Raw genomic sequence first — 13390 nt, forward strand, 5'->3', positions numbered from 1 at the left:
AATACTTCTCCCTCCGATTTGCTACGGCTTGGAGGAGGAATAACATTTTACATCACTGGGAAACTGAACAGCTCATCCTGCGCCAAACTCACTGTCGGTGTACATATACGTACGCAGAAAACCTGGTCCCTACATCCCTACACCCTAGTTTTGTGATAAGGGCCCCTCTCTTGCCTCTGCAGCTATCACCGTCTGACACTTGACCACCAGAGCAATTTTCACCTTTCAGCGCTCCTTCCATTCATTCGTCTATAACTTTATCATTACTTATTGCAATGAAATGAACTATATCTTGTTTTTTCCGCCACCAATTAGGCTTTCTTTTGGTGGTACATTTTGCTAAGAGCTACTTTACTGTAAATGCATTTTAACAGGAAGAATAAGAAAAAAACTGAAAAAATTCATTATCTCTCAGTTTTTGGCCATTATAGTTTTACAATAATACATGCCTCCATAATTAAAACCCACGTATTGTATTTTCCCATTTGTCCCGGTTATTACACCGTTTAAATTATGTTCCTACCTGTTTCTACGCCCCTAGTGGTAAAGTGGTTAAAAGGACCACTATCGCAAAAATCATAACATTTAAAATACATGTAAACACATACAAATTAGAAATATGTTTCTTTTCTGCTATGTTGCTGTCACTTACAGTAGGCAGTAAAAATCTGACAGAACCGACAGGTTTTGGATTAGCCCATCTCCTCATGGAGGATTTTCAGGGTTATCTTTAATTTCAAAAGCACTTAGTGAATGTCAGTTGCTCTGGCCAACTGCAAAAAAAGTGTGCAGCGAGCAGGGAGGCTGGGCAGCGTCTTTGTATAAATCCTTTTCAGGGAGTATCTTTATAAAGAATAAATGCAATGCTGAGAATTCCAAATGGAGTGATGAACTAGTCCAAAACCTGTTGGTTCTGTAAGATTTCTACTACCTACTGTAAATGAGAGCAACACAGGAGAAAAGTAATTTATGACTCATTTTTCTCTGTAAGAAATGTATTTCTTATTTGTATGTGTTTACGTGTATTTTAAATTGTACAATTTTTGCGATAGTAGTTCTTGAAGTCCATCTTCAATCCATTTCCCAACACCACCCTACTAACTGGGCAGCCTTCAGTCCAACACAGTGGCTCAAATTGCCATTCCACTCTTCTGGAGCAGAGATGAGGCTCCCCTACAGAGAAGAGGAGGACCAGGGACCAAAGCGACATTCACTAGGGTGCTTTATTTAACCTTTTCTTCTCACAGGTTAAAGCTGAATTCTGTGTCCTGATTTCTACTTTAGTTAACCTCATCTACTGTGTGTGGCCTGCAGAAACTCAGTTGAGCAAACCAAATCTTTAGCTAATCGATTTAACCTGTAGAATTGTTGATAGTCCACTGATTTTATGCCCTAACTTCTCCTTCTAAGTGAAACGGTAATGCTAGGTACACACAATAGCATTTTCTGTTAGATTTACCTGCCAGATCAATTTTTTTCCAACATGTCCAATCTTAATTCTGATTGATTTTCCAATCTACTTCCATAGAAGTGAACGGAAATTAGTCGGAAAATTGATTGGAAAATTGATCAAAATTAAGAGCGGAAATGTTGGAAAAAAATTGATCTGGCAGGTAAATCTAACAGAAAACTGTATTGTGTGTACATAGCATAAGATTGTTAAAGCAAATCAATCTGGTTAGACAACCAGCTGCCAGACAATTAATCAGTAGCTACTTGGCTTATCAGATCAATCTCTAGCAACTAGATAGATGGCTGGCATTCCTGAAAACTATCCCTTTATCGAATTTTAATTCTCTGACATATCAAGTTGTCCAGGGTAAAAACAAAGTCACAGCACGTTTAACCTTTCTGAGTCACACGTATTATGTTGCACAGTGAGAAAGCCCTGATGTAACTGTAGAATCTAATAGGTAGTAGAAAAGCGTAAGCCTAGCTCACTGAAAACTTTACAAACATCTTCAAGAAAGATAGTAAAGTCTCTGAAAGTGAATTGTCTTTCAATTACATACAGCTGTCAAAAACAACCATATATGTAAGTAACCTATCAGGAATCCAGAAATAGTAAAAAATAAACAGTTGTGGGGTCTTTCTAGCCACATGAACTCTCTTTACTCTAGTATAGACAGTGGGGTGTATTCACCAGGGCTGTGGAGTCGGAGTCGGAGTCGGAGTCGTGGAGTCGTGGAGTCGGGCAATTTTGGGTGCCTGGAGTCGGAGTCGGGAAAAAATGCACCGACTCTGACTCCTAATGAATTTGTAACTGTAATTAAAATAGAAAATATGATAAAATGTTCTATTTCTCAGATAATAGTCATTAAAAATAATGTATATATACAGTATATATACAGTAATAGCTGTGCTTAGTCCACAAAAATGAAATAAACCAATCAAAATTAGTTACTTGTGCTGCTTCAATAAAGCAGTCCCCGTATTTTTAAGGTCAGATATACATATCTGATTGTGACTGTATCAATGATGTGTACACAGGAATCTCTTATATATACTAAATAACATCTATGCTGTAAGAATAAAGCCTGATGTGTAGCTGTGTCACTAATAGAGATGGTCAACGAGATGGAAATAATTCTGCATTGATGCTGATTTATGCAAATGTATGCACTCCCTTTGCTGATGAAATCAAATAATGTGATATGTTATTAAAATTTGGTTTGGTGACTACAAATTAAAGGGTAACTGAGACGGATGAAAAGTAAAGTTTTATACATACCTGGGGCTTCCTCCAGCCCCCTTCAGGCTAATCAGTCCCTCGCTGTCCTCCACCACCCAGATCTTCTGCTGTGAGTCCTGGTAATTCAGCCAGTCAGCGCTGTCCGGCCGCATGCCGCTCCCACAGCCAGGAACATTCTGCACCTGCGCAATATTGCTGCACAGGTGTAGTATGTTCCTGGCGGCGGAGTGTGTGCATGCGCACTACGCCTGACTGGCTCAAGTACCTGGACTCATAGCAGAAGATCCAGGTGGTTGAGGAGGACAACGAGGGACTGATTATCCTGAAGGCGGCTGGAGGAAGCCCCAGGTATGTATAAAACTTTAATTTCATCTGTCTCAGGTTTACTTTGTTACACAGTAGTACTATACTCTACATATGCACTCCCCACAGAGCTGCAGGGAATCCACTGAGAATGCTGTGCACATTGAACACAGAGGTGTTGTCTGTTTACAATCTCCTCATTCCCCTGCAGAGTACCTGCACATCATTCTTACATGTACCCACACTTACATTGCCTAGGGCCTGATAGATGTTCTTTGTTCCGGTTTGTACCTTTTACAAGTACTCTTACCAAGGACTAGTTAAGTCTAAAGGGAATAAATATAGTAGTCTACATATCCTTCTCACTTCAGTTGTCTTGTAAAATTCCTAAGCGTTGGCAGTTAAGAGACAAATTTCATGTTACATACTTTTAATCAACAAAATTATAATATGCAAATTAGAGGAGTCGGAGTCGTGGAGTCGGAGTCGGAGTCGGTGGAATCCTAAACTGAGGAGTCGGAGTCGGTGGATTTTTGGACCGACTCCACAGCCCTGGTATTCACTAAAGTGCATTAAACAGAATAGCGTGTATAAAGACTTACTGCACCATGAGTATAGTGTAATGCAATACAAAATCAAAAGGAGCAGGAGCCTGGACTACTATCAGTTGGTGATAGCGGGCTGGTGAGTGGGAGGATGTCTGGAGGAGGGTGCAGCCAGCATGATGCATACCCTCACGGCACCAAGCATCTTGTGAACATGGGGGGGGGAGACATTTTTAAGTGAAATGATTGTTGAGGGTTGGGCAGTTAATAATATGATCGTTATTTGTGTGTGTGTGTGTGTGTGTGTGGAGGGGGGTGATTATTTTGCCCTGTGATTGCTGTGGGTGATGGGTCTCAAATTGTGACAACTCTGTATGTGTTGGGGTGACGTGTGCGTGTGCGTGTGTGTGGGGGGGTGGGTTCTGTCTAAAACCTGGCAAAACATGTATCAATTTTTTTTTCTGGCAGATTTGTTCAACATGATCAAATATGCTAGTTATCTGTGATCCAATGAGCTGCACTAATCATAATGTTGCTCAATTCGCGGCAAAAATCACTTTAAAATTATGATTGGACGGTAATTTTTGGTCAATGGGGCGCTGTGGTAGATCAATGGCCCATCAGGTTGCCTCGAAAAAAGAAAAAAATCGCCAAGGGTGCCCTCACCCCAAAAAAATGTTGAGAAGCACTGCATTACAAGCAATACATTACACTCACTGTGCATAAGACTTGGCGCACATTATTCTGCTTAATGCAGATTAGTAAATACACTCCATTGTTCTCCATTGATTTTTCAATCATGAGTTTCAATGATGTCGCTAGTAGGGATGTCAACTGATTTCATAAGCAAAGGAGGTGCCTAAATTTGCATACAATATTTGTATAAACCTGCATCAACACAGAACTATTTGCATATCATTGAGCATCCCTACTAGTGAAACAACTACATACAGTACACATCAGACCTTATTCTTACAGCAGAGATGTTTTTTATTATATACAGTATATAAAAGATTCCTGTGTATACATCATCTATACAGTCACAATCAGATATGTATATTTGATTTAAAAACCATGGTGACTGCTTTTTTGCTGCAGCACAAGTAACTATTTTTGATTGGTTTATTTCATTTTTGTGGACTAAGCACTGCTATTACTGTGTATACAGTATGTTATTTATGATGACTATTGTCTGAGAAATAGAACATTTTATTACATTTTCCCTTTTAATTACAGTTTACATTTATTCCGACTCTGACTCCAGGTACCCCAAAAAATGTCAGACTCCTCGACTCCACAGCTCTGGTTCCAATGAGAGGTAAGTAAGTGGGACTCACTGGTCCATTACAAATTTGTCTGATTGGGGATCTGTATTATTTTTTCTGATTTTCTCAAACAATGACTATTTCATTACTGGCAGTTGCAATGATATTATTGGTTTTCAGATGACAAATGCCCGGTCAAAACATAAGTGAAAAAGTACTGTCAAACTTATTTTGAGTATTTTCTTGCTTGTTGGTCACCTAAGAGGTATTTTTTTCATAATGTTAAAATATGACCTAGGAAAAACATAGAGGAAAAAGTGAATTGGATCGGGGTCAAAATATCTCAGGTCAGAACCCCAAATGAGATTGAAAGTCTGTATTTAGTTTGCACCTGCAGTCAAGGGGCTTCTTTACCATACATAGAAAAATATGGAGTACAGTCAATATATTTGCAATCACTTTCTGGTACCCACACCTAAAGTGGACCTGAACTCTTTCACAGGACACAAGGAAAACAAAGAGAAATGCACCCTGTGTGTTTTTAGAGAGAAGAGCCTGTCTTAAACTCCTCATCTTCAAGTAATCACAAATGTAATTTGATCTCTCAGCTGTGTCAGCACAGAAATTCAGCAGTCCTTGGCAGACACAGCTAATATGTAGACACAGGATGTACCGTTTGTCTGCGTCCCTGAAAGCAGGAAGTACAAGAAGAAGTTTTACTGCAGATTTATTGCAGGATTTGTATCAGCTGTAACAAAGAAATGCATTTCTTTAAAGGTTATTAAGCTGTTGTTTATCTTTTAGAGCAGAGAGGAAGTTCTGAGTTCAGGTCCTTAACGTAGACTTACATCTTCAGCTAATGTTAGCGTGACAGCTGAACTTCATTAGATGTGGAAATGGACCAGTACTCTGCATGACTTTTGGCATATTGCAAGGTGTGAGATTTGAAAAATGAACTGCAGGGACAATTCACTAATGTTGCAAACATAATAGGATTCTCTTTTAAGAACTTGACTTGCAACAGTGTTTTCTATATCAAGATAACTTCCCATTTCAGTAGAAACCTTTACAATATAAACAGCAGCTGACACCGATGAGACAGAAACTCTTGTTGCAAAACTTTCTCGGAAAAAAACTGAAAACAGGGTGTGGTGTGGCTATAACTTTTTGGCCTGTGCAAAAATGAGAATGAAAGTCTGACAAGTTTTCTATATCTAAGTTTGGGGAAGTTAGAATATTCATGTTGTTCGCATGTAAATCTGCTTTAAATAAATACCTAATTATTTAATAATAGTTATGTTATACAGTAATCCACTGTGACAGTTTTCAGCAGTCTGAACTCCTTGCAAAGACTATGACATGAATTGGTATTAGTAAGACTTGGAATACCTGGAATTAAATTGCGGTCAGTCAGGTACAACTGTTTGGACAGTTTTTTACATTATTTTTATGTTTGAGATTTGACGCACAGGGGTTCCTTAACCAAAACGGCATTACATAGCCACTTTACAGCTTGACCCCTTGCTGCTGTTCATCATAGTGCATCGTACAACATTTACCAGTTTATATGAGGCCAATGTGTTTTTGTGCCAACACTGCTGTGATGAGCTGCAATGTTTATCTCCCTATCAGCTCCTAGCTTCAAGAGGTACAATGACACTAAAATCATCACATGACCTGGCTAAATATTGAAAAACCAGGAAAATGTTCCACCCTCTGAATGAAAGAAGCTTCAGCAGCCTGGCAGCAGAAGGCTGACCAAGAGTAAACCCTCTTGAGTAAATGTGGAACGTGTGGTCATTGTTAAACACGAGCTCAAATGAGCCACCATAGATGAATAGTAGAAGGAATGTCTTGGCACTGCTAGCGCAATTCCATATGCGTTTATTCATGCATAGTGCACAGTATACAAAAACATTGCGTTACATTACCATCTCTAGAAGGCTGTGGGGTGGTGTCTGAGAGGGGCAAACGGGCCTGGCGACCGTTTTGCTCTCCTGCACAGTGCACTGAGCCTTAGATTTGACTCGCCCAGACACCACCCCACAGCTTTCTAGAGATGGTAATATAATGCAATGTTTTTGTACACTGTGCACTATGCATGAATAAAGGCATGTGGAATTACGCTAGCCATGCCGAAAGGTTCCTTCTACAATTTATCTACACTATGTCTGTTTCAGCTCTCAGAGCACGTTTATGCAACCACAAGCTTCATTGCCCTCCACCTCCTGTGCTTTGATTCCAACCCATAGCAACCTACCCTATGGACATTTATTGCTGCATTTTGTCACCGTAGTGCCTGCTGTTCTTTTTGATCTTCGAAATATGAGCAACCATAGACCTGAATAGTATTCATCACCGTCCTTGCACTAGTGTTGTGTTCATTACATTTTTATAAATAGGAGGCCAACATTTTTCTACACTTAAAACATGACCTGACAGCAAACATTTGAATGCCCTTTATAAACAGACCCCTCATCACTGCCTAATTTGGCCACAAAAGTGACTTACCAGCTGCCAGGGCCCAATAATGATAACATGAAACTAAATTTAATGGAATACATAAACTGTAGAAAAACTAAAAGCTGCTTTACATGACTAATTAAAAGGACATACCGTATATTCCGGCGTATAAGACGACTGGGCGTATAAGACGACCCCCCAACTTTTCCAGTTAAAATATAGAGTTTGGGATATACTCGCCGTATAAGACTACCCCTCTTCCAACGCACACCAAATTAAAATAAAAAAATCATGTACTGGTGCTGAGTATGAACAGATACTGGTGCTGTACTGTATGTGTTACCCAGTATATAACAGTATATAGTCAATTGACTTGTTGCATTGGTCAACTCTCCTTAATTAGACTGGTCAGCTCTCCTTGTCTACTTGTTTATCAGAGCGGTATGAAAGAATAGATTGCGCTCTCTCAGCAGGGAGATCCGAGAGGCGGTAACAGGATAGGGCGTATCACCCGGCATCAATGACACCCGGCGTATAAGACGACCCCCAACTTTTCAGAAGATTTTCAAGGGTTAAAAAGTAGTCTTATATGCAGGAATATACAGTAAGTCCTGTTGCAAAACAGCCAACCATTTTAGTGTCTGATCAAAGCATTTCACTGCTTAGGCCAAGCAAAAACATTAAACATTTGTTCCTTGAGGGTAGGAACACACTAGGCAGAATCGCATATGCGTTTTCCATAGCACATAGTGGAAATCACACATGCGATTCTGCATAGTATGTTCCTACCCTGAAACAATCATTTGAGGTGACTTCTAAGGTCTGTAGTTCTATCTACACTGCCGAGATACAATTTCTAATTGAACTGTTTTTTTTTTCTTTCAGCTACATTACTGCAGTAGTGTGAATCACAGATGTCAAACTTTTCTTTTCGTCCCACGTAGTCTTCCCTCTCCTTTTTCCATCCTTAGCCAGTTTAAAGCCCATTACATATTATCTCTATTAACTAGAGCAGTTCTCACATGCTATAATTTGGATAGTGGAAATAAATATATAAACACACTTTAATTACTGTGTGGGAGTCAGGCAGTCTACTATGGTGACAGAAGCTTCTGCCTAACTTGATTGTTGCTGGATTGTGGTCCTGCATCCCATTCAGTTTTCTAAGGATGCATGTGCATTCTAATACCATGCAGTTGACAAGAGCAGAGTTTGTCAACATTATTATAGCATGCACTCCTTTATCAAGACTGTGTTGGCCAAGTATTCCTTGTTATGAGCAACATCATCTTACGTACTCCTTGACACATACATACTGATTAGGAGAACGTAATGCGTTAATTGTGTATTGATGCTTTTTAAACATTCCCTAATGCTTTTAATTAACTATAAAAACTTATTTAGGTTAATTTATATCTGGTTCATCATTTTGTTCATCTGAAACTCAATAAAATAAATTGACTGTCACAAGTTCAAATACCCCCTGAGTCCAACTAAAGTACCCTGTGTGTTCACATACCATGTGTTAAGAACCTAGGGATTAGAGGACCTAGATCTACTGGGTGGAACTTAGGGCCCTTTTCCACTAGCAATCGCTAGCGTTCACGCTGAACGCTAGCGATTGCTGAATCACAATTACCGGCGATTCCCCGACGTTCGCGGCCGCGATTTTGCTATGCTATGCACTGCATAGCAAAATGGCGGCAAATATCGCTCCGCCGCGCGTTCTCGTTCCCGGCAAAAACGAATCGTGGTAGTGGAAATGACCTACCGCGATTCCTATGTTAAAAAGCAAACCGTAGTGATTGTAAAATCGCTAGCGGTTTGCGTTTTTGCGATTCAGTTTGCGCTGGTGGAAAAGGGCCCTTACTGTCACTGTAGCAGATCACTCTGTTGCTAACGGTGTAGAAAGGCATAAGATTCTAGACTGCATGATAGGTCTGGGATACGGATAAGTATGCTTTCCTGTTGAGTATTTTACAAAATGTTTCCTTGTACCTTACAGGGATAACACATTTAAAACAGTTATTTAAAGCACATTTAAAGCAGTTATTTAACCATGGTTGTCAGCCACAAAACCAAATTCTATTTAAAATGCTGCCAGAATTCTCTCTCTGCAAGGACAAGCTATTGTCTAATCTATTCAGGAATCTATCTGCTGTTATTATATTTTCTCAGTCCCCCACGCTCTTTTCTGTGCCATTGCTAATGACAGTCCCACCTCCCTGCTTCTTACTGTTTGACTGAGCAGACTGCTGCCAAGCTGAAACATTATCCTCTGCTCACTCCTGTTTACACGCAAGGCTGAGGTGACTCAGCGAGTGGAGGAGAAAAGAAAAAAAAGTTAAGGGAAGAAATGACATCAGGATTTAGCCTCAAACTGTGGGCAAAAGACATGGCCCCCGTCAAGAACAGAATTCTCTTCATTTACTATATAAAATGCACTGAAATCAAAATGTGGACAGTACAATACATGTGTTATGTAAGTAGAGCAAGTATTTATCTACTTACCATATATATGTGTTTTTTTTCCTAGCATAGTATGGCTAATCCTCCTGCTTTAATGGCTAATCCTTTTTCTTAAGGTGCGTACAAACATGCGACTATAGTCGTTTGAAACGATCGTTCCCTGATCATTTCAAATGACGATCGTTTAAAAAAACATCCAACGATCATTAAGTCAAACGATGGCCGAGTTAGATCGTTAAAAATTAAAGATCTGCCTTGGCGGATTTTTTTAAATGACGATAGTTTGCAAAAGTAGTATATCGTTAGAAAACGGTCGTTCTTACTAGGCTTGACATGCACATTTCGTTATTTCTCCATAGAACCTTTCATTTTTATGCGCAAGCGCAACAGTTGCTTTTCGTGATGTAGCATTCGTTCTATGAATGTGGCCTGTGACACGTTAATTGCTACATGATTATACCATAATTGTCATTTTAACAGGACAGAGTGTATTTTTGTATGTTTTGTCAACGCTCTATCATGTAAATGCTCTACCTACATACCTACAGTATGAAATCTCGTACTGTAATGTAAAATACATAACGTTAGTTTTACAGTGTAACGTACGTTTTGAACCGTTCGTTACATGTGGGTGGAACGTGCTATGATGTCACATCCAGGAACAGTATGTGACGTTCCGGATCGTTCGTTAACAAACGATCAGATCGTTACACACCTTTAAAAGCTAACTTTACTTAGGTCGTTCTTTCGTCAATTAAAAGATCGTTCGTCGTTCACAACGAACGATCGTTGTCTTATGTGTGTACGTAGCTTTACACAATGTACAATTGTAAGCCTAATTGTCAAGTACTGCCATATCTTTAGGACCTGGGTATGTGCAAATCTCCTGAAGTAGTTATCCCATTAAATTCAGAACTTCATTTTGTGTGAATATGACATGCCTGTTCTAAATATATCATGAATGTGTAAAAATCAAATATGCAAGGGAAGGTACTCTAAGGAATGCTTTTATTACAGTTTATTATAAAAAAAATTAGAAGAGTCAATGACAAGCACATCAGAAGTTGAAATAGTCTCAGAAAACAATGTGTGTTGGAATAACACTAATGTGAATGTCCAGATGTGTCACCATCACACCTCAGTGAGATTCTGGGCCTCACCCAGTTGCACTCACTAGTCAACATGTAAATTCCAGGTCCCAACTGCTGGAACACACTAACATGGTGAAATACTGAGCAGAACCAGAGAAATACACTTGTAAACGTCAATTGCTGTTTCCATAGGTGTATAAAATTAAAAGAGAATTGTCGCTTCAATTGTGCATGAACAGCTTTATTTATTGTCTTATATATTAGGTAGGGTAAGACACAAGATATTAACAAAACTATTTGTATGCTAAATTACAGGTATACAACAGAGAACACAGGATTACAACTGATGCCAGCTCCTCTGAACATGCAAGGCGCACGTTCAATTCCCATCTGATGTCATAAATGTCACATGTCATATGTTGTGTGTCAGGGAGCATAAAAAGAGTCTGTATACTATATCCCTCTTTTATGATTGCACAAAGCTGGTAGAACGGAACACTCCAGCAAAAAAAGTAAGCAGTTAAAATCTCACAGAACGGACAGGTTTTGGACTAGTCATTCTCCTCATGGGCGATTCTCAGGATTTTCTTTGTTTTCAAAAGCATTTTTTGAACGGCAGTTTAACACCCAAAATAGTAAGATACTAGCCAGCTTCCCTACTTGGCAATTGCCATTCAGAAAATGTTTAAGTAAACAAAGAATACCCTGAGAATCCCCCATGAGGAGATGGATTAGTCCAAAACCTGTCGGTTCTGTCAGATTTTAACTTTTTTTCACTGAAGTGGTCCTGTAAATCTTTTGTGCTCAACTGGAATGGTGGGGCAGATGAGAGGGAATATCCTGCACGCTGGTGCCCCCTGCTGGTCATATAGCCATTGTCTATATGCAACTGAAGCCCTCTCCAACTAATTGGCTGACTTGCTCAGCTTCTGCTTGATTATCACTGCAAGCTAGGTGTATTATGTGTGCACTTCTCATTGGCTTATAAGCAGCCTGCAGGCTTTATAAAGCAGCAGAGAACTGTTTGGGAGTGAGTTTCTCCAATTGTGTGTTTGGTAAGTTTTAGAGCAGTAGGAGACAGGCCTTGGAGGTGGCAGCTCCAAGGTTTTGGCTGCGCTCACATATGGTGTTAGATGCTGGTTCTGGGGCCCCGGGCAGTGAGAGTTCCCGGGGCCCCAGGCTGGCTCATGCACCATTGTTTTTAATTATTGTAGTATCCCATGCAGTTTAATTAGGAGGGGGGCAGATGAGAGGGAATATCCTGCACGCTGGTGCCCCCTGCTGGTCATATAGCCATTGTCTATATGCAACTGAAGCCCTCTCCAACTAATTGGCTGACTTGCTCAGCTTCTGCTTGATTATCACTGCAAGCTAGGTGTATTATGTGTGCACTTCTCATTGGCTTATAAGCAGCCTGCAGGCTTTATAAAGCAGCAGAGAACTGTTTGGGAGTGAGTTTCTCCAATTGTGTGTTTGGTAAGTTTTAGAGCAGTAGGAGACAGGCCTTGGAGGTGGCAGCTCCAAGGTTTTGGCTGCGCTCACATATGGTGTTAGATGCTGGTTCTGGGGCCCCGGGCAGTGAGAGTTCCCGGGGCCCCAGGCTGGCTCATGCACCATTGTTTTTAACAACTGGAATGGTGGATCTGGCAGAGGGACAATGAAAACTGGCAATATCAATATTAACAGTATGGCAGACAGCCATGTAGCATGAGAAGAGGATAATGTGTAATTTTAACATGGAACATAAGAACTTTATGGAACCTGGAAAGTTGAACAACTTACATTAAGAACTGTACAAACATCACAAATATTAGTGAGATTAGATGGGATGGTTATTAGATAAATCAAAACAGAAAAGTAAATGTAAGAATAATAATACTTAAAATTGCTGTTCAGCTATTCATTGTATTCATCATTTAAAAGACACAGAGCAGTACTATGAAGCGATGCAATATGCAACTTGTAAAACTGCTACTGTAAGATACTAGAGAATATCAAATCGTATCAGTTGCAATCTTGTGAAAGCAGTGACTGGGTAGTTGCAAGTACTATGTTTAAGCATAGCTTCAGAATATTATGTATTTAAAGAGTCCAGACGGAAACTACAGGATCCCAACTGATTAAGGTTATGTGTACACTGGGCCATTGCATCGCTGAAAAATCAGCATCACAACGGAGGGGAAACATCACACCGTGTGTTACATATGTGATGTGAGGCATACAGTGAAGCATACAATACATAAAAGTATGCTTTATCGCAACTGTAAATGTGCAGATTGTCCAGTAACGTGCAGCATGCTTCGCATTTTTCCAACAAAGTGTGAACATAGCATTATGATAAGATCGCATTGTGGTTGCTATGAAATTATATAGTCTGCTGCCGTGAAACGTGTCAGTGTGACGGTACCCTTAATTGCGATTAATGTAAGAATTTTCAAACAGAAAAAAAGTAAGGCAAACAGTCCAACTCCTCCCTGTGAAGTCTGGACTTAATCAATGTCAAGGCCTCAGTAAGCATCAACACGCAGTCCACAGACACGGTGCAGTACAGGTACAAACAGA

General features: G+C 39.9%; 1 protein-coding gene and 1 long non-coding RNA gene across 5 annotated transcripts in view; one reads left to right on the top strand and one right to left on the bottom strand.

The window, feature by feature from the left end:
• VAV3 (vav guanine nucleotide exchange factor 3) overlaps positions 1 to 13390 on the bottom strand; it is a 490967-nt gene that overhangs the window by 310010 nt on the left and 167567 nt on the right. The window lies entirely within an intron of this gene.
• Positions 906 to 11221, top strand: LOC137522573 (uncharacterized). The gene is made up of 3 exons (XR_011022340.1): positions 906 to 986; positions 4805 to 4858; positions 11144 to 11221. It is a non-coding gene; the product is annotated as an uncharacterized lncRNA (long non-coding RNA).

This window comes from Hyperolius riggenbachi, chromosome 6 (genome assembly GCF_040937935.1).
Source record: "Hyperolius riggenbachi isolate aHypRig1 chromosome 6, aHypRig1.pri, whole genome shotgun sequence".
NCBI lineage: Eukaryota > Metazoa > Chordata > Amphibia > Anura > Hyperoliidae > Hyperolius > Hyperolius riggenbachi.